The sequence below is a fragment of the Staurois parvus genome, unplaced genomic scaffold (assembly GCF_062004578.1).
Source record: "Staurois parvus isolate SC_StPar_1 unplaced genomic scaffold, SC_StPar_1.0 ptg000538l, whole genome shotgun sequence".
Taxonomy (NCBI): Eukaryota; Metazoa; Chordata; class Amphibia; order Anura; family Ranidae; genus Staurois; species Staurois parvus.
The window spans coordinates 6237750-6264079 of record NW_028318334.1 but is presented as its reverse complement, the minus strand read 5'-3'; positions in this window follow the sequence as shown (position 1 = coordinate 6264079).

The following is a 26330-nucleotide window of genomic DNA, read 5'->3' as shown; positions in this document are numbered from 1 at the left end:
GAGCTCACTTCTGCTTTCTGCTCCCTCCATTGGAAGCCTACTATGAGTGGGAGAGAGCAGGAAAAGTGGGTGCCCATACAAAAACAGTACAGGCACCTGCTCGAAAGTGAAGGAGCTGCCATTTTTCTTGTCTCCCTTTGTCATATAACATATCACATGACCAGAGATGGGGAAAAAAAAGAAGGGGGTCTTCATTCCTAGATGGGTGCCACACTAAGAAGTAGGTCTGTGACAATTGGGAGTAAACGTAGTACCTACTGACATGAATGCCAAGGCAGATCTCCTTGGACTGACACCATGATGCAGCAGTATTTTCACCTACTGACAGAATTTTTTCCTCTCACTCACACCACCAACACGGAGACATTTTTACTCAAACTGATGCCAAGGCATTTTTTCCTTTACTTCTGTTACCCCCATATTTTGTGTCACTATTAATTTCTTCAACCCGCTGTGGTATGCCACAACAATTGGCACTATTTCAGCGTATGCCACAACCATTATATATGTTTTGGCTACCACTATCTTCCTACTTGTCCCAATGGCAATATACGCTGCTCAAAAAAAAAGAACACTTTTTAATCAGAGTATAGTATCAAGTCAATTAAACTCCTGAGATATTGATCTGGTCAGTTAAGTAGCAGAGGGGGTTGTTAATCAGTTTCAGCTGCATTGGTGTTAATGAAATTAATAACAGGTGCACTAGATGGGCAACAATGAGACGACCCCCAAAACTGGAATGGTTTTACAGCTGGAGGCCACTGACATTTTGTTCCCTGCTCATCTTTTCTGACTGTTTTTCACTAGCTTTTGGCTAGGGTCAGTGTCACTACTGGTAGCATGAGGCGATACCTGAACCCTACAAAGGTTGCACAGGCAGTCCAACTTCCTCAGGATGGTACATCAATAAGTTCTATTACCAGAAGGTTTGCTGTGTCTCCCAGCACAGTCTCAAAAGCATGGAGGAGAATGCAGGAGATAGGCTCTATCTAGGACTCTATCTACGGTCTGCAGGAGATAGGCTCTATCTACGGTCCTGTCCAGACTCTAGGAGAGCTGGACAGGACCGTAGAAGGTCCTTAACCGGTATCTGCTCTTTTGTGCATGGAGGAACAGGATGAGCACTGTCAAAGCCCTACAAAATGACCTCCAGCAGGCCACTGGTGTGAATGTCTCTGGGCAAACAATCAAAAACAGACTTCATGAGGGTGGCCTGAGGGCCCAACATCCTCTAGTGGGCCCTGTGTTCACTGCCCGGCACCATAGAGCTCGATTGGCATTTGCCATTGAACACCAAAACTGACAGGTCCGCCACTGGTGCCCTGTGCTTTTCACACATGAGAGCAGGTTCACCCTGAGCACATGTGACAGACGTGAAAGGGTCTGGAGAAGCCGTGGAGAACATTATGCTGTCTGTAACATCGTTCAGTGTGACGGGAGTGACTTTTGGGGGTGGGGGGACCGCTTGGTCAGCTCATGTCCCCCTCATTATGTTTAACCCACCCTGTGCCTGTAATGGGGTACAGGGTGTGTATGTGAATGTCTGAGTCTTGTGTATAGTGTGTGTTCCTTTGTCAAGGCCAGGTGGCTGTCCATTGTCTGTTTGTCATGTGCTCCCCCCCATTGTGCTGTGTCTTCCTGTCCAGCCAACTATTATGAGATGTACTGTTTGTGTATTGGTGTGGGGGTTGGTCAAAATCCTTTGCCGCATGGCTGCATCCCATTGTTCTGTGTCTGGTTGGATGGGGAGGGGTGATGAGGTGTTTCCTGCCTATACTGTAGCCCTTCCCACTGATAGGGTGGGCTGATGATGTGTTTCCTGTTCCTGGTTGTGTTTCCCCGCCCTCTGTATAAAACATGTTGTTTGTGTAAAATAAAGAGTAGTTGGCTTCCTGTTTTAGTAAGAGCTGGGTATTGTCTATTTTCCTGAGGGATTTCAAGGGCGTGGTCCGTGGATGGTGTTCGGACAGGGGAAGTTGTGCTATAACGGAAAAACTCAGTGCGGTCTGGGTTCCGGTTCCGTTACATTCAGCATGACTGTTTTGGTGGTGGGTCAGTGATGGTCTGGGGAGGCATATCCATGGAGGGACGCACAGACCTCTACAGGGTAGACAATGGCACCCTGACTGCCATTAGTTATCGGGATGAAATCCTTGGACCGATTGTTAGACCCTACATTGGTGCAGTGGGTCCTGGTTTCGTCTTGGTGCACGACAATGCCCGGCCTCATGTGGCGAGAGTATGCAGGCCATTTCTGGACGTTAAAGGAATTGATACCATTGAATAGCCCCCACGCTTGCCTTACCTAAATCCAATAGAACACCTCTGAGATATCATGTTTCTGTCCATCTGACGCCGCCGGGTTGCACTTCAGTTTGTCCAGGAGCTCAGTGATGCTCTGGTCCAGTTCTGGGAGGAAATTCAGCCATGCATACAAGCACATGGGGGCCATACAAACGACTGAGGACCATTCTGAGTTGCTGCAATGAAATTTCAGCAAAATGGACTAGCCTGCTGCATCATTTTTTCACTTTGATTTTCAGGGTGTCTTTAAATTTAGTCCTCTGTAGGTTGATAGTTTCCATTTCCATCAAACGATGGAGCATCCTTACATTCCTAGCACATTACCCAGTCCATATCAGTATAGATATCCAGCATGAGATTTTCCCCCATTGAGATCTGGTGTGTTCCTTTAATTTTTTGAGCAGTGTACAGTTTTAGTATTCCCTATGAGCAAATTGACCTGGAAATTGGTGGATACTTTAATGTCCTCCTGAACAGGTCTATGCCAATTTACCCAGTTTGCAGAGAATTAGGAAATTCATCAATTTTGACAATTAAAACTCATGAATGATTCTCTTTTGATGGAGAAATTCAGCAGTTTCGTAGTCAGTAGAATAATAGATTAATGATTCATCCAGATAGTATCGGATTTTCTTGATTTGCCAGTCTATAGTGATTTGCAGACCAATTCACTTATCTGTACTCAGATATGTATAAGAGGCCAATGGGAGAGTCCACATATCAACATCTACCATGACAAATTTACTAGTGTTATGTAGGTTCATACTTAAGGGATTCATTTACTAAAAGCAAACAGACTGTTCATTCCGGTCCTGATAATATGTCTGGTATTGAAAATACCAATGTATATAAGTAGAACTCATAAATTCTGCTAGATCCTGAAGGCTGGAGAGGAGAATGAGCAGGACTTGGGAACTTCTGAAGTTTGGTTGTGTGTGGATGGTATTTTGGTCCTCTCTTCTCCTGCCAAATGGAGAAATATACAAATATAAAGATGAACCTGAAGATTAATTTCCATATTTATTTTCCATTATTTAGTCTTCTTCAACATGATAAAATGCATACATCTGTTTTAGATCACTAACAGCATAACCCTGCAGATAAAAATGGACCTGCATGCAAAATTGTAGAAATTATGTCTATATGACAGCAAGAAAAATGATGTCTATAAGATTAAAATATAAAGACCTATTATCTGGAAACCAAGTTCCTGGAAAGTTCCAAAATGTTTTTCATTTCTGTTGGTTTATGAGGTACAAGTGCATGTAATGAATGGGGACAATATTTTACAATTAGTAGGCATCATTTTTTATATTTTCTTAAGCATGAATTGTAAATGCTGCCCAACACAGCCAATGAGGTTCAAATTTACACCACAAGGGCCATTTACATACATGCGTTGCAATAATGCATGCACACAGGACTTTTTTTCTCAGAGAATAGGTGCAGGAACTCAACCATGCCCCCCCCACCGAACTGCATGGAATGGTGGGTGTGGCCAAATTGCACTAACAGTGAGAGATTATCAAAAGGGCAATAAATTCCAGGAGTGCATTATGTGTGGAGTGCAGAGTTCAGGAGTGCGCTACGTAAAAAGTGAAGATTTCAGCGGTGCTTTCTGTACTGAGTGCAGGGTTCAGGGGTCCACTATGTACAGAGAAAAGTTTCAGGGATAACCTATGCACAGAGTGCAGAGTTCAGGGGTGCGTAGTGTGCTTTATACAGAGTGCATGGTTGAGGAGTGTGCTTTATACAGAGTGCATGGTTGAGGAGTGCGCTTTATACAGAGTGCAGGGTTGAGGAGTGTGCTTTATACAGAGTGCAGGGTTGAGGAGTGCGCTTTATACAGAGTGCAGGGTTGATGAGTGTGCTTTATACAGAGAAAAGTGAATGGGAAGTAAAAAAAGTGAGAGTTTTCCCCAAAGCAAGAGGAAATCTGAACAAAAGTTCTGCAAAGTGAATAAAATGTGAAATTCCCTCTATTTTGGGGAGTTTTCATCTAATTTCCTAGTGCATCTTCATGTGTTCATACACGTTGACCCATGCTCCTCGATGGGTTAGTGCAAACAGTTGTATGTTGGTGCACATGTCTTGACCAGCTTATTTGCTTTTTAATCTCATGTACGCTGTCTTCAATAAAGCTCTACTGATCAATTGTGAATTTATTTATTTGCTCGTGTGTTGCCAATCCAACTTTTTGGGTCAAAAATGTGCTGAGACTATTTGCCGCCAACCTTGGCCTTGACTATTTTCTGATTTTACTTCCACTTTGGTTTAGTACTTCACTGGGGTTGTCTTACTTTTCACGTTAATGACCTCTGACCTATGTTCTATGATGACCACCTATGATTCTTCTCCTGTCCATCTGGTTTCTGACCTCCTGGCTAAACTCTGACCACCACACACACCAAGCCCAATGTTGTTGTTCAGGCACACTAATTCTTACAGGAAGCAGAGTTTCCTTGAACGTATCTAATGAAGAGGTATGAATGACACACATCTAGTTATTGTGGCTGAACCTTAACCTAAGCTCTTACAGCTGTCAGATCTGACTGCTTGCTGCTTGGAATTCTTTATTTTTATACAACACCTTTTAAGTTTATCTGATTTCTACAAACTTCCCTATATTAAAAACATTTTTTTCCAAAGTGTGGTGGTAAGCAAATTGGTAGAACAATGTGATAATCCCAAATAATAAACCTTAGTGAAAATATTTTAAAAAAAGTCCAAAAATTCCAAACAATTATTCATCCAAGTTCTGATTCATCATCCCTGTGTATTTCCAAAAAGACGTTTACATTCTTAAATTTATTAAAACGCTTATATTCGCATTTTCCAGCCACAAGCAGCTTCGTGGAACGCCGAAGTGCAGAATAACCTCAGTAAAGATGGCCGCTCCGCCACTTCCGGTTCCTGTGCAACGTCCAAAGTCATGTCCCTTGACGCAAAAAACAATAAACTGATGTAGCGCTCATATAAACACAGATGATGATATGGTGACCACACAGTGAAAAACACACGTCACAGGTCCTAATATGGACCATATATGGTAAATTCTGCCTTTTATGTAAACATTGACCCATGTCTGTAAATAGACTTTTTACCTCCGACAAAATGGCGCTGTTACACTGGGCATGCGCCACTTTGTCTATTTAAATGACCGCATGTACGTCATGGCGCTTACCAGCTCAATCCTCTGATGATGTGCGTGGCACGTAACGCGTAAGGAGGAGCCTGCTCGCGCTATTGACGTCACGCCATCGGAGCATCGTGGAGCTCCAGCGGCCATCTCATGTCAGGGATGGTCAGTGTACTTTTGCTATCTGCCGTTCTGATTTTGATACATTGTGGATGCATCCTGCGAATTAGAATAAATGTTTAATTTCTTCCAACCATACTACACTATGGGCACTCTTTTGTTCTGACCCCGGATGGGGAGCACATTTTTTTCAGAAGCAGTACTGCTCCGAGTATAACCAGAGAGGGAGGTTCCTACCTTAAGTGGAACTCTGTGCCGGAGCCTAATTTTCTATGATCCTGCGCTTGCTTGACCATAAGAGGGATATCCATCCATGTGCTGATCCAGAGGTTTTTTTTCAGGGAAACCAGGAATCAATTCTAACTTTCTGCAACACACCAAGTGTGGTTCTGGTGAGTGGGCACTTCTTCTATTCCGATTGTGAGGAACATTTACTGATCAGGAACAAGGACTATCATTTTAAGCGCTGCACTATTTCTATGATATTCTATATTGAGGTTTGTTTGGTTGCCTTGAGTGCACAGCTGCTGAACTGAATAGCGCTCGCTTTATACTTTGTTTGTTAACTTCATATATGGTAAATGGTCTAAACCTGAGGGTATCCCCCAATCCACATGGGGATGATATACTCGTGACCCCCTAGTCCACAATGAGGGACATAAACAGATATTCAGTGAGTCCCTACACAGGGATCAAAATACTTCAGTGTGAGTGAAGAACAGCACTGAAAATCAATCAGCAAAATAGTCCAGTGATCTGTGTCACATTCCTTCTGGTCATGCAAAAAGGGAGGAATGTGTGTGAACCAACACACCCTGGATGTGATCCAGTTATGGCTGTAATGGCCTCTCACCTCCACCCTGCGACCCTACAAGGCCACAGAGCCTTATTATTACCACCACTGGGTCTCTCAGCAAACAGCACTCCTCACGGACTGGTGACTTAAAAGGATTCCCCAGCAATCAATTTCCACCTTTCCAAAAATATCCTTGAGGACCAGTGAGCAGGATGGATCATAGCTCAAATCCCCATGAAACAAGAGAAGAACACATTCTCCATAGTATAATCCGCTTTAATAGTAGAGGAAAATAGGTGAAATACAAACTCACATATGCAGCTGGAAATAAGGCATTCCCCCATATGCTGGGTGTAGGCTTAGGACAGAAAGGTGTTCCAAGATGGCATTACGCCGGAAGTACGTCACCACGCTGAGCCGTCGACGCGTTCCGTCACGTGACCTCGTGACTTCATCAGGACTGCGTGATTGATCTATTGTACTTCCTTATATAGGCCGGGAATTGCTCCAATCAGAAGCACTGGGCGGGGTCCCAGCGGCCATATTCTCGTAGCCCGTCACCTCCGGCGGTGATATAAAGACTTCACATAGGCTTTAACCAGCCAGAATATCGATATAAATAATTAAAATTTTTTATTTATTTAATTAAAATAAACGGGGTCGAGTGAATCCTAAATACATAGGTGAATAACCCAGTATACCAAAAAATGCCTACCAACAGCCCAAAAAAAAAAAATATAATGAACAATAAAACAATATTTTATTTGTTAATAAAAAGAATAAAAAACTCCCAATTCCAATGCTATTCCAATATCCCATAGCCGGGAACAAAATATATAAATAAACGGCCAAAAACATTGCAGTATAAACCCAATATAAAACGATAAAAATATGTTACATTAAAATATCAAAAAGAAGGAGGGGGGGGGCCACCTTTTGAGATATGCAGAACACTCATAACATTTACATAAATATGCCAGGATGAAAATGGTATTGATAATACCAAATAAATAAACCAGGCTCTAGATAATACACAAAGAAAGAATTGATATATGATAACAGTATAAAAACAGCAAAAAATACCTTTAATAATCACTGATAAAACATTTTAAGTCAAAATCAATGTTTAACCCTTTTGGTGTATGTGGTTCCATAATAAAAATCCATTTGGACTCTGCCTGGCTTAAAGTCCTAATTTTGTGACTCCCTCTCCAGTGTTTACGGTACTTCTGCACTCCCCAAAAGGACAGACTAGAAGGATCTTTATTGTGGTGCTGCAAAAAATGTTCAGAAACACTGTGTTTCGGAAAACCTTTGCGGATGTTTTGAACATGTTCTCTTAGTCTGACCCACAATGGCCTTTTCGTCCTTCCCACGTATTGGAGGCCACATCCACACTGTAAAACATAGACTACCCCCTCAGTTCTGCAGGATATAAAATCCTTAATCTGAAATTCCCTTTGATTACTGGTAGCAATAAATGAACTGCGTTTAGGGTTACGTCCTTTAGTGGCTTTGCATGTATAGCACATTTTGCAAGGGAAAAACCCTTTTTGGTCTAAAAACTTGATTTTTCTATTATTCGGTGGATCCAAAACATTATGCACTAATGTAGATCTCAACGTGGGAGCCTTTGTATTAATAACCAAGGGCTGGAGGAATATATCTATATATTGGCCCATTCTAGCCAAAACCGACTGGATCCCATTGACTATGGGTCTCCCCGGTGGGTTATTTGGATCCTTGTGAATTTTGGGCACCATATAAATAACTGGTATTCTACAGACCTCTGGATTTAAATATTGGGCCTCTTTTTTATTTAGTAATTTCTTATCCATTCCCCTCTTAAGGAGTTTGGTAAGGTCTTTTTTTATATGTGCTAGTAGGACCCTTAGATAAATTAAGGTATGTGGTACTATCACTTAATTGTGACTCTATTTCTCTTTCATAATCTTCTTTGGTCAGTACCACTATTCCCCCTCCTTTGTCCGCTGGTCCAAGGACTATATTTTTCCTTTTCTTTAGTCTGCTGATGCCAATTGACAAAGCTCTATCATGTGTATCTTTTGCAAAATTTAACTTCCTCATATCCATATCGATCATTTTTTTAAAAACCTCAAATTGATTATTATTACTTAATTGGGGGTTAAACAATGATTTATTTCTCAATCCCGTATGTATAGTGTCATTGTTCGGAGCACTAGAAACAATATTCTTGGCTCCTGGTAAGCCAAGAAAGTGCTTTTTGATGTTCAGTTTTCTGACATACTTAAGAGTGTCTACATAAATATTAAACCCATTTGCTGTTTTTGGGGGGGCATACTTAAGTCCTTTGTCTAAGACTAGTAATTCTTCAGTGGTTAATTGAACCTTGCTTAAGTTAAAAACTCCCTCCTCTATGACTCTCTTTTTCTTTTGGACCTGGCGGCCTCCTCTGCAGCCCCTCCTCTGCCGGGGCTTCTCCGGCCTGGGCTCATTTCTACCCTGTCCCTCCATAAAAAATCCCTCTCAGAATGATCAGATCTTAAAGGCTCGAACCGGTTGTATGTAGGTAGAGGGCTTCTCTCATTGGGACGGTAATGATACTCATAATTTTAATAGGGTCTAGGGCTCCTATCATAGTAGGTTCTAGAGTTGTGTCTAGGTCGTGTATTATTATAATATTGTTCATGTCTAGGTGGTCCATTATAATACTGGGCCTGTTGATAGTTTGGTCCTCGTGGTGGATATGGTTTAGGTGGATAATAATTAGGTCTCCATTGGTTACCTTTTTTAGGTGGTTTTTTTTTTAAAGGAACTATTATTCTTTTGTTTCCACCCATTCTTGGGTGTCTGATAGGTGGGTGGATGGTAATAATTTGTATTAGGACTTCTGGATACATTTTTTTGAGGTATGGGCGGAGCCGAATGATTATTAAATTTTATCTCTTTAACTGGTGTAGTGGTTATAGATACGGCTTCATTATCAACAAGGGAACTTTGCCACTTAAACACCTGGTCTTTTTTAAAATCGTTACAGTCCCTTTGATATTTTTTAGTTTTTCTATGTTTTACCTCCCCTTGACGCGTTTCGTCACTTCTTGACTTCCTCACAAGGCATCAACCTTTGATAAACCTACAGTATAAATCATATTCATGTATTCAGTCAACCCTGTGGAAAGATGTTCTGGAAATCTAGTTCCTAGTTCACCATAAGGCAATGGTAACAATGCAGGACAGGAGGTGTAGTTATAGACTTCTGGAACAGGTTGTTTTATTGGGGATCTGCAAATCTGTCTGCTTTGCATCTTATTCTTATATGTACGATCTGCCTTAAAAACGCTGTAATGAAAAGAAATGATCTTCAAAGTACAGAAACTTGTGATGTGACAGGACTGGTAAATTTACAGTTTAGTAAACAGGCTAGTATTAATCATGCAAAACAGGTCCAAGCATGCATACAGTACAGAAAAAGAAAACAGGCATGAAAGTTGCACAAACATGGACTCTTCACAGCAATGTCTCTGTGACTCAATCATTTTAAAGTGGCTGCATAGCATAGTCCAGTGTTTCTCAACCTTCCTTCAGTCAAGGTACCCTTTAAAACTATAGATAATCTCAAGGCACCCATTCAAATTCTGCACAATATCAAGGCTCAATCACCCAACATTAGAAGTGATTTATTCTTCCAAAGCAAATACACCTTTGCACACTGATACTGACTAGTATTCCAGTGTGGCTCTCTCATTTTCTCTCCCTCACTCTGCTAATGTGACCCCAGTGCTGACAGAGAGGGGAAAACAAGGATGATGTGCATGCACCCGATGTCCTCCTTATCAACTAATGATGTCATTGGTTGTTAGGATGCTGGCAGCTAAAAGGTCATAAAAGTGCACAATCAAAATATTTGGCTTTGTGTACTAAAAGGCAGGATTTAGTACAAAAATTCTACAATTTTTTAGGCATTTCGCCAAGGCACCCCTGAAGAAGCCTGAAAGCACCCCAGGGTGCCTGAGCACCCTGGTTGAGAAAGGCTGGCATAGTCTCTATAAGTGTGTACAGCAATAGAGAATATAGCTGAGAATCACTACTTCAGTAAGGCCCCTTTGACACTGACGGTCTGATCGGGTCCACCTGTCAGTGTTTTGGGCGGACCTGATCGGACCATCCATAGCCCTCTATGGACCGGCGGGGGTCAATGGACATATGTCCGCTGACACCCGCCAGAATCCAATCCGATCCTGTATGCTAAAAACAGATGGAGGGGCATCCATTCCCCTTCCATCTGGTGGATTGGATGACAGTCCGGTGGAAATGGACAGGTGTGGTCCGTTTCCATCCGACTGCCCCATAGAAAAAAGTGGGCTCAGTAGACATAGACCTGTCATCCTCTTGCTCAGCGGGGGATCAGCGGAGAGATCCCCCGCTGAATAAGTGGATCCACTGACGGGTCCGCCCCATGTGAAAGGGGTGTTAAACAGCACAGAACGCAAACCAATACTTGAACTTACTCTAATAAATAGTATCCCTCCCAGTGAAGCCAAGGGTAGCTCAAGTAACACAGATGAACAGCTGGAGGAATCCCAGGCCTGAGGACATGGAGGGGAGTATTCCACTGGATCTAGAGTACTCTGGTAGCAATCAAAGAGGTGCTCTCCACAGTAGCTGAGGCTTTTGGGGAAGCTACATGCTATTGGCCTCTGACCTGGCCATCTGCATACCAGTTCGGTCAACAGAGGGCCTCTCACCTGGCTGACGATCACTTGTCCAGTTATCTCTGCCTCATCTAGTATGGCCTCTCCGAGTTATTGGGGGAACGAAGCAGAGCATGAGAACTGAGACTTCTAGGACAACTGACCGCCAAGCTTATCTCTTACTGCCCACAGTTCATGCAGTAGAAACTGCTTTTCACTTAGCAGCCCATCAGCAATCCATTGTACACTCTAAAAGGGATGTGAACCACCTTACAAAAGGGCCCCAACTGTAGCTGGCTAATACTGACAGGCACCAGATACTTGTAGTCACCTCCAGGGGTACCCCTTTTTAACTACCTGCCGACCGCAGATAGCCGAATGACGGCTACACTGCGGCCGGCCAGTTCTGAGTGGACGTCATATGACGTCCTCCCAGAACGCGCTCTCCTGCGCGCCCCAGGGGGCGCGCACCCGGCGATCTCCGTGATCGCTGTGTCCTACGGACACAGCTGATCACGTGATGTGGTAAAAGGCCAATCACAGCGGCCTTTTACCACGTGATCAGCGGTGTCCAATGACACGCTGATCAGAGGGAAATGCAAGTGCCGGTTCTCGGATACACTTTCCTCACGCTGTCAGATCGTGAGGAAAGTACTGCCGAGAACCGGCAGTTGTCAGAGTGGGGATCGGCACCGATCATCAGGGTCACTGATCACCAGTGCCCTGATGATCGGTGCCCAGCAGTGCTACCCGCAAGTTCTGGCCAACTGTGCCCAGCAGTGCGCCCACTAGCTCCGCCCACCTGTGCCCAGCAGATCACCCACCTGTGCCCAGCAGTGCACCCACCTGTGCCACTCTGCAGTGCCACCCACCTGTGCCCAGAAGTGCCGCCCGCCTGTGCCCAGCAGTGCCACCCACCTGTGCCCACCCACCTGTGCCCACCAGTGCCACCCACCTGTGCCCACCCACCAGTGCTGCCCACCAGTGCCACCCACCAGTGCAGCCCAGCAGTGCTGCCAGTCAGTGCCACCAATCAGTGCCCAGGGGTTGTGCCAGTCAGTGCCGCCAGTCAGTGCCCAGCAGTGATGCCAGTCAGTGCCGTCTATCAGTACCCATCATCAGTGTCACCTGTCAGTGCCGCCTATCAGTGCTGCATATTAGTGCCGCCTATCCGTGACACCTCATTAGTGCTGTCTATCAGTGCCGCCTATCCGTGCCACCTCATTAGTGCTGCCTATCAGTGCCCTTTAGTGCTGCCTATCAGTGCCCATCAGTGCCGCCTATCAGTGCCCATCAGTGCTGCCTCATCAACGCACATCAGTGAAGGAGAAATTTGTAATAGAAACAAAGAAACTTTTTTTTTTTTTCAAATTTTTTGCACTTTTTTTATTTATAGCGCAAAAAGTAAAGCGCCCAGTGGCGATTAAATACCACCAAAAGAAAGCTCTATTTGTGAGAAAAAAATGATCAAAATTTCATATGGGTACAATGTTGCATGACTGCGCAATTGTCAATCAAAGTGCGGCAGCGCTGAAAGCTGAAAATTGGCCTGATAAATAGGGGGGTATAAGTGCCTGGTAGGCAAGTGGTTAAGGAACGTGCACACCCACCCACTAAAGGGCTGTATGCATAGAGTGGACACAGGGACACTTTTTGAATAGTCATTGCCATGAGTGAAAGTGAAACTTTTTTTTACTTTTCTGCTATTCATGCTTTCACGGTTAATATTGTTCTTACTAATGCTGTGTATACTAGTTTAATGGGGTTTAGCCTTATTGTGGTGTAAGTCAGTGGCTGTAGATGAGACTAATATTCCAGTCAGTTAACCTAACATATTCGATGACCTGTTTATTGGTGTGAGTATTGTGCTTATTGTTTTGCTATAAATTACATGCTTTATCTATTATCAATTATCTGTGAATAGTGAATCAATATTTTCAGGATCGAATGTGGTATTTGGGAAAACATCTAAATACCGCATGCAATCTGTTTTTGTGAATGGAGCCCAGTATCTTTTATATTTTACCAAACAATTGGGTTTTTGTGCATTAAAATTAATTAAAGTGTATTTTTTCACAAAAAATTGTGTTTGAAAAACTGCTGCACAATTACCGTGTACAAAATAAAATTGCAACACTCACTATTGTATTTTCTAGGGCCTCTGCTTTAAAAAAATATGCAGTGTTTGGGGGTTCTAACTAATTTTCTAGCAAAAAAAATTATGATTTTTACATGTAGACAAAAAAGTGTCAGAAAAAGGCTTTGTCTTCAAGTGGTTATACAGGTGGCGGTTTATAGCAAATGTTGATCTCATGTGAAATATAGCAGAGTCCCAATTCCTACCTAAGATCACATTTTACTATTGCTTAACAATAATAATAATAGATGCTTAATAGATGTAAAATACTGTTAGGCCTAAAATCGCAACATTTGTAGGCATTCTGGCATTTTTTTTTACTGATCTAAATGCAGACCTTGTTTTTAATCAGCCTGCACACACATGCACATAAACTTGCACTGCGTATACATCAATAAAAAAAATAAAAAAAAAAATCTGCATTGCTGGTCAGTATTATTACATATATGTAAATATGGTCATATAAAGGAGTACGTACGTACGCCACCTTCTCTTGATTAAAAACAGACAAATAATTGCATATGAGCAAAAATGTTGTACAGCTCATCTCGTGTTTTTTTCTGCCAGAAAAATCTGATGTTCCTGCATCTCTCCCATTTATTTCAGGTGCTCTAGTCTTTTCTTTCCTGTAACCCGGTCCCAAATATTTAGCATCAGCAATGCTTTGCTCCTACATTTCTGTTAATAATTAAATGTATTTTATGTTTATATACCTAGATGACCTCTGGGAAAATAAATGTCTTCATTCATTCATTTCTCTAGTGACTATTCTTGATGACTTGTAATGGAAATATGCAACTACTGTTGAAAATGAATCAGGCCTTGTAAGTAGAAATAATTGAAATAAATGCAGAGTATTAACCTTTTTCATAGATGGACTGAGTCCTGGATTCTGTGAATGTCTGATGTCACTGTATTATCTCAATGGCTGAAATCTCAACAAGTGGAATCAGGATATAAGAGAATCAGGATATAAGAAGCTGTCAGTTAGCATTGCCTGCCTCCGCCATTACTGCAGTGTGAAGAAATGTATACCTTGATTCAGAAGACCATACCAAAGACCATACCTTGAATTCATTTTTTAAAGCCCTGTGGAAGTTTTATGTAGGTTTGTGTTGAATCTTACTACTTACTTGCATCTATCACTTTGCCCTATTGAGCAAAAAGGCAGGTTCCTTTGGGAGCCCTTTTAACCCTTCCAGTGATACTTACCTTGGAAGTACTCAGTACTTCCAGGTATAGGAGAACATGTGACCTTCACTCCTTCCTCTTACCGCCTGGTCTGAGCTCTAGAGGTCTTGTGGGATAAGATTGAAAGATTGAGTAAGAGTCAATAAGACCAACATGAAACTTTCACAGGCTTTTAAAACTGAATTTTAGGTATGGATCTTATAGTGTAGTTATATTGCTCCAGCTTGGACCAATGCAATTATGTATGTGCCATACCTGTGAGATCCTTGTGGAAGTGGAAAATCTCTGTAGCCTTTCTGCATAGTGAATATGGGGGTGGTTGGGATTTGGCGCTAGTCACAGAATTCCTTGTGCCATTCTCTGATTGGTTGAGGCAGATAGGTGGGGCAGTGATATCATAATCCCTGCCTAGTCCAATCATTACTACAGAAATTCTCTGCTTCTGCTACCACAGGTATGGTGTATGCATAGTGGATCCGCACCAACGAACTGGGGGAGCCACTGAAGATTTATATGTATCTAAATCCAGTAACTCACACCGAGAGTGCAGGCATGGGAAGAGCCTGTCCTGGCCCAATATATGCAGTATGAAAAGAAAGAAAGCCACGGGTGCAGCACACCATCACAATCCAACAGTCACTAGCCTCATCCGGGCTCTATCCAGGCCTCACTCCGACACGTTTCATCATAGAGGTGGGGATTCCATGTGGCAGGGGAACATATATGTATCATCAGCAACTGCTGCAATTAGGGGGGACAATGAGCATCAGGTGACTGATGGCAGAAACACGTAGGCGCAAATGGGTATATCCAGTGTCAATATGTCCAAAAACCTCTTCACGCACATACATATGCAACTAGTGATGGACAGATAGATAAATATACAAAATAGAATTAAAAAGAAATAGATCAAAAAGAAAAAGGTAAAAAAAACTTTAGTGACTGTTGGATTGGGATGGTAAGCAGCACCTGGGGCTTACTCTTTTCTTCATACCCCATGGTATATGCAGAGTTACTTTGGTCCAAGCTGGAGCACCTGGAATTCAGCTTTAATTTACGGCTGCAGTAGGTGAACAGAGCTATGGCAGAGCACATGAAGGGAAAGTATTAACTAAAGGGGAGCTATCAAGTGAGCCTGTCATTTTGCCCAAAATGGCAAGGCCAACTCTATGAAACAAAGACTAAGCATCCACTAATCACCTCCAGCTGTGGCGATGCCCTGTTAAATAGCATGTGCAATGGTGTAGTGGGTACTCCTATGAGTAAGAGCTTGATAGCATGAAATGCATTAGCATCGTCTCACCTCTCCTGCTGCACTGCATTGAATTAATGTTCTGAAGAACATGTTATAAAGAAGTTTGGGTTTTCCCCGGAATGCAGCCATCCTATGTATTCTGCATGTAATCAGTCAGTTAACTACTAATCGTATTTACGAGTTTCAAAATTAAGCTAAGACAAACCTATGCAATCTGACACAACATTTGAAAATTTAAATAAAATTAAATCAGTATCTTTAGCTTGGTGATTATCACAGTTGTCCATTTCAAAACATCATGTGCTGGGAGTACTAGATGACTGAAGTTAACAAACACTGGGTTAACTAAGGCCTGTTCACACCAATGCGTTTTTTAGTGCTTCAATGGAGAGGCTGCTGAAATGCATGTAGTGCGTTTTTGCCGCATTTTGTTTAGTTTTTGCCATGTTTTGCTTTTTTTTTCCACCCAGCAATCCAAACATTTCCAGTTAAACAAAAAAAGCTGAAAAAATGCAAAAATGTTGTAAAAACGTAAATTTTTCAAAACATTTGCAACATGCTGGATCACTCAGATTCGATGACTGCATAAAAATCAGCCAATGCTCTGGCCCAATTACAATTTTCAAAAGAAAAATTCTTTTGGAATTTGACCCATGTATGGTTTGCATAACACAAAGTCTGGGATTAGAATTATATTTGTAGGATTAGAGTCAGGTGTATGATTAACCAATTATACCAAGCAGGCACTAACCATCAATTTCATATGTAGGTTGAAACACAGTCATTAAAGTGGTTGTAAAGGTAAAAGGTCTGTTACTTTAATGCATTCTCTGCATTAAGGTAAAAAACCTTTTATTTGCAGCCCCCCCTAAATACTCACCTGAGCCCGATCTCGGTCCAGCACTGTGCGTGTCTGCAGCAGCTCCTCTCCTGGCTCTCATAGGCTTGGCTGAAAGCAGTGGAAGCCATTGGCTTCTACTGCTGTCAGTCAAAACCTGTGATCGGGGGGAGGGGCCAAGCTGGGCTGTGTCTGAATACACGCAAACAACCTGGCTCAGGAGTAACCCCATAGGAAGCGACTTCCTATGGTGAGCACTCTGTGGGGGGGAGCCAGGAGCTCCAGCAGGGGACCTGAGAAGAGGAGGATTGAGGCTAATTTGTGCAAAAACATTGCACAGAGCTGGTAAGTATGACATGTTTGCTATTTTAATGAAATAAAAAAAGGAATCTTTAGTGTCACTTTCACTGAAACAGCTATGTAAGAGGCTTACAACTGGGTGAGGAACAGCCACACTCTGCTACTAAGGTGAATTTGTTGAAGACAGTTTCATGTCACAGGTCATACATCACAGCATGACTGAGCACAGCAACAAGATTTCAAAGTAGGCTGGGGTTTCAAGATGTTCTGTTCAAGCTCTTTTGAAGAAACACAAAGAAGCGGGCAACATTGAGGACCGTAGATGCAGTGGTCGGCCAAAGGAAACTTAAAGCAACACATAATGACACATGCTTACTTCCCTTTGACATCAGAAAATGTCCAGCAGTGCCATCAGCACAGAACTGGTGGAAACCAGTAGGACCCAGGTACACCCATCTACTGTCTGGAGAAGTCTGGCCAGAAGTGGTCTTCATGGAGAACTGCAACCAAAAATCCATACCTCCGACATGGAAATAAGACCTGACTATGCGTGAAGAGATAAGAAAGGGGGGTGCAGAAACAGGGCAGCAGGAGCTCTGGACTGATGAGTCAAAATTTGAAATATTTGGGTATAGCAGGAGGCATTTTGTTGGTGAAGGTCTAGAGAGCGGTACAATAAGAGTCTGCAGGCAACAGTGAAGCATGGTGGAGGATCCTTGCAAGTTTGGGGCTGCATTTCTGCAATGTTACTGGAGATTTGGTCAGGATCGATTGTGTCCACAATGCTGAGAAATACAGGCAGATAATTATCCATCATGCCATACCACCAGGGAGGCGTGTGATTGGCCCCAAATTTATTCTGCAACAGGACAATGACCATTTTGTTAATTGATAAAGATAAACCATTATCACTTCTATTAAGCATTAAATTCTGGCATTTTTCACACCTGCCCAAAACATTTGCACAGTACTGTGTGTGTGTATGTGTGTGTATATATATATATATATATATATATATATCATTATACTGTATACTTAACATATAACACAAAATAGTATTAATCTACATTAATGACATCAAGAATCAGTGTGTCTGATTCAGTAGCCCCTTTCCCCTGGTATTGCTGTATGCATTTTTTTAAAGATATAATTTACATTTTTCTAGAGATGTGTATGACTCCAGGCAGTTCACCCACTCCCCCCCCCCCCCACATTCCCCAGTCTCACCAGTAACCTAAACTGTCTGAGCTTCCAGCATAGCATCTGCTTTTTATAACCTGTCAGATTAAGGCCTAACTGTGCTTCTCCGACATTTCTGTCCTTCCCCAAGTTGTCATATCATTTATTTACCATTCTCCTTTCTATTGGCATATGTCTTTCCCAGTACTGCTTTGCTTATTTATACATGGTCAGTAGATAATAGGTTTTTATGACATATTACATTCAACTTTAGCATTATATGAAGATTGTGACGGCAGGTTTTGTGAAATAGTTTCATTTATTAATTAATTTATTTACTAGCTGGAAATGACTCAAGTGGGGGAATCGAAAATTGTCAGTCTAGTTTATATCACTCAATGTCGACTTACACTTGATAATACAGTAGATACAAGGACAACTATAATAATTTTGTTGTTGGTCTTTACATTTTTAAATTTTTAAGTGAATATTTATTTATTTATTATTTTCTGTGTTATATGTAGCAACCCCCCACCAAAGGAGCCACTGATGTTTGGGTCCCCTGACTGATTTCAATGACTTTCCCAGGGATGCCGCACCCTCAGGGAAAACAAAGGCTGAGGGATGAATATTTATTTGGGCAACACACAGTAAAACAATAGCCAAAGGCTGGAAAAATAGTAGTAAACACTTAAACAAGTACACAGAAACAGTTCTAAAATAATATGTGACTCAGTAAATACCAAGTAGACCATTGACTTTGCTCCAATCCCTATACTAAGGGCCAGGGTTATCAACCGTCCTTAAATTTATAGACAGTTTGTAAATTTAGAGCTATTTACAACCTGTCCTTAAATGTCCCTTACAAACTGTGGCTGCCTGTAAAGTATAAAAAATTCTGCCAACTGTGCACTGCGCATGCACAGTACTGAAGCCAGCCAAATGACATTCAGCTGTCTTTGGCACGCATGTGCGTTGCCGGGTCAAATCGGGTCCCTGCATGCTAAGTGGGCATTTTTGTGATGTCAAGAATTACAGTGCTCGGTGTTCAGAAAACCACACACCATTAACCACCAGCCACCATTTACATCGCAGGACTCCCAGTATGCTGCCCTGCTTCCTCACCACCACACCTGCTGCTCTCAATACCTGCCCTCTGCCCTAGCCTCCTGACTGCCACTGCCACGCAGCCAGGCTCAAGACCAGCCCTTCAGGTCCCAGGCCCCATCCCAGGCCCAGCCGCCAACACAGCCACACAGTGACAAGAACACCAGTGCCCACATAAGTCGATATGTATTATATTATTGCTATTTTCAAATTGTGAGATCATTGTGTGCAAGTGCAAACTAGTGCCGTGAGTGCAAAATGGTGATTTTTTTTTTAATGCAAAATTGCAAATGGTCAACATAACACTGAGGCAATAATGAATGACAGCAATGGTCAATGGATGGATGGAGCAGTCTACTCTCTTTGGGGCAAATATGAATACATGCAATGAACAGAGCAGTCTACAGGGGCAATAATGAATGACAGCAATGGTCAATAGATGGATGGAGCAGTCTACTCTCTTTGGGGCAAATATGAATACATGCAATGAACAGAGCAGTCTACAGGTGCAATAATGAATGACAGCAATGATCAATGGATGGATGGAGCAGTCTACTCTCTTTGGGGCAAATATGAATACATGCAATAAACAGAGCAGTCTACAGGGGCAATAATGAATGACAGCAATGGTCAATAGATGGATGGAGCAGTCTACTCTTTTTGGGGCAATTATGAATACATGCAATGAATAGAGCAGTCTACGGGGGTAATAATGAATGACAGCAATGATCAATGGATGGATGGAGAAGTCTACTCTCTCTGGAGCAATTATGAATACATTCAATGAACAGAGCAGTCTACATGGGCAATAATGAATGACAGCAATGATCAATGGATGGGTGGAGCAGTCTACTCTCTTTGGGGCAATTATGAACACATGCAATGAACAGAGCAGTCTATTGGGGCAATAATGAATGACAGCAATGGTCAATGGATGGGTGGAGCAGTGTACTCTCTTTGGGGCAATTATGAACACATGCAATGAACCGAGCAGTCTACGGAGGGGGGGCAATGATGAATGAATGCAATGGGCAATGGATGGATGGAGCAGTCTACTCTCTTTGGGGCAATTATGAATACATGCAATGAACAGAGCAGTCTATTGGGGCAATAATGAATGACAGCAATGGTTAATGGATGGATAGAGCAGTCTACTTTCTTTCGGGCAATTACGAACACATGCATTGAGCAGAGCAGTCTATGGAGGGGGGGGGGGGGCAATGATGAATGAATGCAATCTTCAATGGATGGATGGAGCAGTCTACTCTCTTTGGGGCAATTATGAACACATGCATTGAACAGAGCAGTCTATGGAGGGGGGGGGGGGGGGCAATGATGAATGAATGCAATAGTCAATGGATGGATGGAGCAGTCTACTCTCTTTGGGGCAATTATGAACACATGCAATGAAAAGAGCAGTCTACAGGAGGCAATAGTGAATGAATGCAATGGTTAATGGATGGATGGAGCAGTCTACTCTCTTTGGGGCAATTATGAACTCATGCAATGAACAGAGCAGTCTAAGGGGGGCAATGATGAATGCAATGGAATGGAGCAGTTTCCAGGAGCAAGCAATGTGGAGGAACACCGCTGCTGACAGCTTTACTATCATGTCTGGTTTTTCTCCTTCTCCTTTCATCCGTCTTGTGCTGTTAGGTTAGATCTCCCTTTAACTGCTTTAAGTAGCCTATGTCACCACTTTTGCAACGCCTTTGTCTGCTGCCTGCTGCCCTCCTTGGACCAAGTGAACTGCACCAAGCATAAGGTCAGCTGTCTGCCTTTAGTACAAGCACAAGTTCTGCCTGCTGCAACTCCTATCCTGAAGGATTCCCTTTGGCTTTGTGGAGCTACAGTTGTGACCAAAATTATTCAACCCCCAATGCTGTAAAGGGGTTTAGGGACTATAGTGTACATTTGGAATTGTATTCAGAATCAAATCCTACAAGGACGTTGTAACTACCCAAATGCAACTAAAATGACATCAATTGTTTATGTAATACAGTAGTAAATGGTTCTTATGTGGTTTCTTCATTGCCACAATTATTCAACCCCTTAAAGACTACCACTCTGAAGAACAGAGGTTCATACAGGTGCTTTCCATCAGGTATTGAAAACACCTGTGGATGTCACCGAGCAGCAATCAAGCATAATAAGCACCAATTAGGCAGCTTTAAAATGACTGTGATACTCAGCTCCTTCTAGACATTTACTGGTGTGGTTACAAACATGGTGAAGGCAAGAGAATGGTCCAGGAAGACAAGAGAAGAGGTGATTTCTCTTCACAGGAAGGGCAATGGCTATAAGAAGATTGCAAAGATGTTAAACATACCAAGAGACACCTTAGGAAGCATCATTCGCAAATTCAAGGCAAAGGGCACTGTTGAAACGCTACCTGGTCGTGGCAGAAAGAAGATGCTGACTTCGACTGCTGTGCGCTACCTGAAGCGTAGAGTGGAGAGAAGTCCCCGTGTGACTGCTGAGGAACTGAGAAAAGATTTGTCAGATGTGGGTACAGAAGTTTCAGCCCAGACAATAAGACGCACACTGCGTAATGAAGGCCTCCGTGCCAGAACTCCCAGGCGTACCCCCTTGCTGTCTCCAAAGAATAAGAAGAGTCGACTGCAGTATGCCAAAAGCCATGTGGACAAACCACAAAAGTTGTGGGATAGTGTTCTGTGGACTGATGAAACAAAATTAGAACTGTTTGGGCCCATGGATCAACGCTATGTTTGGAGGAGGAAGAACAAGGCCTATGATGAAAAGAACACCTTGCCTACTGTGAAGCATGGTGGAGGGTCAATCATGCTTTGGGGCTGTTTTGCTTCTGCAGGTACAGGGAAGCTTCAGCGTGTGCAAGGTACCATGAATTCTCTTCAGTACCAGGAGATATTGGATGGAAACGTGATGCAGTCCGTCACACACCTGAGGCTTGGGAGACGTTGGACCTTTCAACAGGACAATGATCCCAAGCATACCTCCAAGTCCACTAGAGCATGGTTGCAGAGGAAAGGCTGGAACATTTTGGAGTGGCCATCGCAGTCACCAGACTTAAATCCGATTGAGAACCTCTGGTGGGACTTAAAGAAAGCAGTTGCAGTGCGCAAGCCTAAGAATGTGACTGAACTGGAGGCCTTTGCCCATGAAGAATGGGCGAAGATACCCGTAGATCGCTGCAAGACACTTGTGTCAAGCTATGCTTCACGTTTAAAAGCTGTTATAACTGTAAAAGGATGCTGTACTAAGTACTAAGATTGAATGTCACTTGGGGGTTGAATAAAACTGATAATGCTGTGAGCACAGAAAAGACATTTGTGGTTATTTCATTATAACTGTTATGTTATATTTGTCTGACCTACAAGTGCCTCTTTAATGTAAATGTAAGCAAGATGACTGAATGATCAAAAGCAATGTCAAACTGGCCAAAACACTCAATTTCAGTGGGGGTTGAATAATTTTGGTCACAACTGTATATCACACAGTAAGCGAATAGACAATTTGTTGTGGTGTGCTTTCTCAAGAAATGATCTGCTATGGTCTCATGTTTGCTTTTTTTTTTCCTTCTCCCTCTTTGTACTGTTAGGTCCTCCTGGACTGACAATCACACCACTTCTATTGACCAGCCACTGGCACTACCTCTGCTCGGATCCCTTATATTGGAACTCTGTCCTCTGGTAAGTATGGAGACTTGGAAAGGTAAGAAGAAAAAGAAGCGCTTGGTGTCCAATAAGATGAAAGCTGGAAGGTGTGTTGGAAGATGTTTATTGACTATAGCAATACTATACTATTGACTATAGTAATAAATACATTGAGCCAACACGTTTTGGAGGAACAGGGACTCCCCCTTCAGGGCTGTTTTTGCATGCTAATCGATCTGAAGGAATCCCAAACATGATCACTGTATTAGTGTCACTGGGGATGTCAGTGACACCAAGTCAATTCCCACCCAGTGTAAGAATGCCCGCCGCAGTCCCACTACACATCACTGATCGCCGCCATTACTAGTAAAAATAAATAATAATTTTAAAAATCCCAGAATGTATACTGTCATTTTTAAATGCTATCACTTTCATGGAAACCAATTAATTTACATGTATTGGGATTTTTTTTAGCAAAGACGTAGCAGAATACATTTTGGACTAAATTTATGCCAAAATTTGATTTTTAAAATTTTTTTACTGGATATGTTTAATAGCAAAAGGTCAAACATATTGTTTTTTTTTTCTAAAAATTATTGGTCTTTTTTTTTTTCTTATAGTGCAAAAAATTAAAAATGCACAGGCAATCAAATACCACCAAAAGAAAGCTCTATTCATGGGAAAAAAGACACAAATTTCATTTGGGTGCAGCGTTGCATGACCGCTCAATTTTCTGTTAAAGTAACGCAGCGCCGTAATACAAAAAATGCCCTGGTCAGGAAGGGCGGTAAATCCTCTGGAGTGCAGGTAGTTAAGATAGATTTACACATTTTGTCAAATGTGTAAGTGTTTATTTACTGTGTAACTTTTTTTTTTGTGGGGGGGGGGGAGTTACCAGGGGTACTTAATTGCCCTACTCATTCTCCTGGGAGTGGGGGTTATATATGGGGGAGAGAATCGATTTTCCACGATCACCTTCTATTGACTTCAGTAGTGTTTAGCATTAAATATTACAGATTGTTAGGTTTTTTGGCCTTTTGCCAAATCTGCCTGCAAATTGAACCCAAGTAGATTCTCCAATCACTGCCTGCTATTTGCTAGTGCATGTATAGATTACATCTCTGTGTGTTCTGTAAGGTTTCATGCACACGGGACGTTTTGATAACGCTAGTAATGTTAGCTGTGTAAAGTCATGTTAAAAATGTGTTTTTCAGCTTTGTTTAGCATTTTTGCACTTGTGTTTTGCCACGTTTAGCGGTGTTTTCCCGTGTTTTTCTGCTTTTGTGTTTTTTAGCCAAAAAAAGGGGTTTTTTTGGTAAAAAAGTCCAAAAACGCGTTTTTCAACGTTAGCCCTCATCCACACTGGATGTTTTTCCAGATGCTGCTTTTGGCTTTTGACTTTTTTTCTACAGCCAGTAAACTCCCCAGCATGTTCTCCTATGTGTCCATGCACACATAGACTGTAATCAATGTTCTTTGGCTGGGAAAAAACCCCAGAACTAGTGGGTCTCTAGAGGAATTTTTTAGCTGTAAAAATGCTCTAACGCTGAAAAACACTGAAAAGTGCAGCAAAACTTTGTACTTTTTTTGACCAAAAAAATTTTTTTTTTTATGTAAAAAAAAAAACTCAAACACGGGAAAACGCCACTAATTGCGGCAATCCGTTGCTAAACGCTAATGCAAAAATGTGCAAAAAGCTGAAAAACTCACGTTTTTAACGTGATTTTACACAGCTAAAGTGACCAGTGTTATCAAAACGTCCCGTGTGCATGAGGGCTAAGAGTGTTTTTACAGCTAAAAAACTCCTAGAAACCCAATAGTCCTGGGGGTTTTTTTCCAGCCAAAAAAACATCCCTGCCGAAAAACGTTGATTACAGTTTCTGTGTGCATGGACACATAGGATAACATGCTGGGGGGTTTACTAGCTGTAGAAAAAAATGTCAAAAGCCAAACACAGCCGCTGTAAAAACGTCCAGTGTGCAGGAGGACTAAAGATTAGCATCCAAGTGCTTGCAGGGGCTCAGTCCACTCACTACATTTAATCATCAATGTAGCAGAAAACATAAAGGTTTACCCTTGCAGTGGCTGCTTACAGCTACAAAATAATGTCCAGCCTTCTGGTGATTTTATCACTCAGCTTGGTCTGTGCTGGTGGAATGGGATGGATTATTACATTTTACACGGTATATATTACACAGCACTTTGCATGCATGTTCTGGGCCAGTGACTCAGTAAGTATACCAGAAATTGCATGATGCAATCCCTTTTTTTTTTTTTTACATAGAAAAATGTGCCAGACTGAATGGGGTGGAATTTGAAAGTCCCACTGGTAAAAATTACTCCTGTAAATTACCATGAAAATCCTGTGAGGATGAAGCGTGGAAAGGTGTGAGATATGTAATGTACTGCACAGTGCACAGAATAGGGGATAACTGGAGAATGACATATACAGCACAATGTACAGGGAGGTGTGGTCCGGAGAATACAATGTACATTAGTGTATGGAGGAAAAGCTTGGAGTAGATCAAGTACAACACAGTGTATGCAGTAGAGAAGTCTGGTATATGTTGTACACAGAGCAGTGTACAGAGTGGGCAGCCTGGTGTATATTGTGTACACCACACTGTACAAAAACGGACAGCCTGGGGTATGTCATGTGCAGCACAGTGTATGGAGCAGCAGTCTGAAATAAGTCACATACATCACAGTGTATAGAGCGAAGCAGCCTTGCATATCTTGTTTGAGAATACAATACAAATGCATTGCATCACTTCCGAATTTTCTTTCTGTCGTACAAGAATTTTCATAACTTTAGTAACCTCTCCACTTTTTGATATGAGACTAGCATGCATAAAAAAAATGGACGATTACTCGTCCAATATTCTCATCGTGTGTACGGGGTTTAACCTTCTAAGGTGTTAATGGTCAGTTCTGTCTGCAGAGCAAACAGGATCCCATATGACTGAATTATCTCTTCGCCCAGTCACCCAAGTTCTTACCTAGCCATGGATACTTGGGTAATTGTTGCAGCGAAAATCCTTCCAGGAATGGGGGTGACCTGTATTATCATCATTCATACTTTTCCAAACCTGTGGTTGGAGATCCAAAGTTACTCACTGGTGCTACAGACAATGGGACACAGTATTTCCTGCCTTCTGGATGGACTCGCTTCCGAATTTTCTTTCTGTCATACAAGAATTTTCATAACTTTAGTAACCTCTCCACTTTTGATACGAGATTAGCATGCAAAAAAAAAACGGATGCTCACTCGTCCAATATTCTCATCGTGTGTACGGGATTTAACCTTCTAAGGTGTCAATGGTCAGTTCTGTCTGCAGAGCAAAGAGAATCCCATATGATTGAATTATCTCTTCGCCCAGTCACCCAAGTTCTTACCTTGCCATGTATACTTGGGTAAGTGTTGCAGCGAGAATCCTTCCAGGAATGGGGGTGATCTGTATTATCATCATTCATACTTTTACAACCTGTGGTTGGAGATCCAGAGTTCCTCACTGGTGCTACAGACATTGGGACACAGTATTTCCGGCCTCCTGGATGGACTTCACAATTAAAGGGGCATTCACCTTGGGACTACAATGAGGATTTTTTTTACAATTGTTCAACCACTGAAGAACCGTATCAGTTCATAACCTTTG